A 2890-nucleotide genomic window follows, 5' to 3' on the forward strand; every position below is an offset into this window, starting at 1 on the left:
ATCATTTCGCCAGTTTTTGAAATAATAGACTGTCTCAGGACACCCTGTATATAAATGATTTAAATCACTCACAAAAGAAATGACCCATCCTCGGCTACACCCCAATTCGTCTCGTTTATGCAGGTGCAGTTAAACCCCAACAAATCGTCCCCTGACACTGATATCTTTTCTACGCAAGACTGCTTGTATCTGTATCGAGAATAATTCTCATTTAATAGCTAACTACTAATTGAAAACTGTGCTATTTGGCCCAAAGTTCAAGGGTCACAGCATTTTCATTTGTTCGCCCATTGCAGTTATTTTTTGTATATGGTTCTCTTTGGTCCGGACCAATGCACACAGCAATAATTATGTACTTCGCGAATTCGAACTGTACGAGTGGATTTGAAATAAATAAATTAAGCTCTGCACGTTTTAATTTAAATAGTGACTAGTGAATCCTTTTAAAGTCGTAAGCCCGCCTCAGACTTCGTAATTTGATAGCAGTTAATTAATCTTCATTATCAAATTCGTTTTCCAATGGATTGCGTAAATTATGCAATCTCTTGAAAATTTCCGAAAAAAAACTAGCTGCCTTCTTTTAAGAATAAAGGAATTTCCGCCCATTGACTTCTTCTTGCGCGACGACCTTTTTTGTAGCAGGGAAGCCCGTGATCGAGTTGAAGGTCAATGCCGTTGACGTTAATACCGTAAAATAAGGTAATCGGATGTTTGTTGCATTTGCATGTTCAACTCATTACCGTGCCTTTAAGGGTAAGAAAGAACTTTTCATATTTAAATAGTAAAAAAGAAACCTTTAAAGAATCGGCTCCTGCATATTGTCAAAAGCATTGAACCCTAATTTTAAATTGTGAAGTTGTGAATAAGCGGATAGATCTATCTATTTTTAAGATTGAGAATTGTATTTTAAAACATTGGTAGTATTTGTTATTGTTTAAAAAGGGGTTATGTAAGAATTGGCCACTTATTTGGACATTTTTGAGAACTGCAAGGGTGTGGCAAAGCAGAAGCGTACTGCATTTTTTCATTTTCAGATAAAGAAATAAAATCGACCTTCCGAAAGAAGGTTATTACAAGCAATATTAACAATCGCGAGCTAGCCGAACGTAAAAATTAGCATCTTTAAAACGGAACACTGTATTTCCAAATATTGACGGAAGTTCAAGTTAAATATGATTTCCCATATAAACAAAAGTTCCAAAGGTGACTCGACAACAACTCATTTTTGATCGCACAGTAGTTGCTTTTTTTTATATTTAGGAAAGGGAGTATTTAATTCAGGGTTCTTTCTTATATTCCCTTGCCACGGCGTGCTCTTGTGGAAATCTTCACCTCACGAATACAGGAAGGTAAGTAAAATATGAATATTTATTAATTAACGGAACTGTGCTAATATTCCACTGGAACGCAAGCAAGTAAATAAGGCTGTACGTAAAACTGTGTGTTAACTGTCGTAGGTTCAAAGGCAGCGACTTTACGAACAGGAATTATGTCCTTCTTTGCAAATCCTACAAATCGTACTCTTATATAGCTCGGTGTATAGTAAGATAAGAACGGTCAATTCCGAATGGAACTTGGCCACTAGTGATTCAGGTTTTGTTAAATAAACATTGGGACAGCAATAAACTTATTCCTTCTCGCTAAGTTATTTATTATAAAAGACGATAAAGGGATGTTTTAACCATTGAGTGAAAGACTTTCACGAGATGGTTAGTTTCCATTTATCGTTGTGTATAATACAAAACTTTATTTTATATCAGAAGCCATATAAATCATTGTAAAACTTCAGAAAATTCTGAATTTAATTTAGAAACGTCAAGAATAGCAAGCTTAGGTTCTGCCGTCGCGATCGTTTCCATAGAAACAGAATTGTCACATGTTCTGAACGTCATTTTATATCGTGCATTTGAAATAAGAATGACAGATGTCACTAGAATGCACAATCAACTGTTTCACTTTATCTACCCTTACAGTTAAAGTGATCACTTTATCTAGCCTTGCAGTTAAAGAACGGCTTAGCCTACTCATTCAAACCTATTAAAATGTCATTTTAACGTATGCTATAAAAAATGAATTTATTGCCTTATCTTTGACATATGACTGACAATATGGAAGGCTTGTATAATTATTTAATCGACTATCTACATGAAATTCTTAAAAAATACAAATATGCAACAGGTTATTTTAAACTTTTTCGAACCTTTTTACAGAGAATAGATACATTAATTTAATTTTGCTATAGTGTACTTGTTGTCGCATTAAGTTGTAATGTAAGTATCCTCTGGTGTTTAAAATTAAATCGTTGAGGTGCCTTTTTATGTCCCATGGAAAAATCGTACAAAAAGTTTGCAATTCATCAGTCCTGAGCTAAAATTATCTCAGGGATTTTAGTAACAGAAAATGTTAAAATTTTAACGATATTTTTCGGTATTTTTTGTATTATCTTTTATGTGTTCTCCTTTATTTTCCATTTTTGTTTGTAACTTTAGCTCAGTACTTTCCGAGATATTAAACAAAAACGATTTTGAATCCAAAATTGCGGCACTCTGGCTATCCTGGAGATTCGTTCTCTACTTGCGACTCAAGCCAAGGTTTCGGTAATCCCAGGAAAAAGTTTAGCAGTGGTGTATCTTTATCAATCTATTTCAATTTGTTTCCGTGAGCACAATTTCTATATCGCACCTAAGATCTTAAAATATATATGTGTGCACAAATTAAATTGAGAAAACAAGCTCTATGCAAAAGAGCAATTTTCTATTCTTTAATTATTAATTTTAATATGTGCAATTTTCATAAACTTTCCCTTCTTCATTACTGAATTATATAGCTTTTTTTAACTATTACATTTACACACAAACAATACCTCAGAAACTAATGAAAGTAATTTAAC

This window comes from Photinus pyralis, unplaced genomic scaffold (assembly GCF_008802855.1).
Source record: "Photinus pyralis isolate 1611_PpyrPB1 unplaced genomic scaffold, Ppyr1.3 Ppyr1.4_LG7, whole genome shotgun sequence".
In the NCBI taxonomy this organism is placed as follows: domain Eukaryota; kingdom Metazoa; phylum Arthropoda; class Insecta; order Coleoptera; family Lampyridae; genus Photinus; species Photinus pyralis.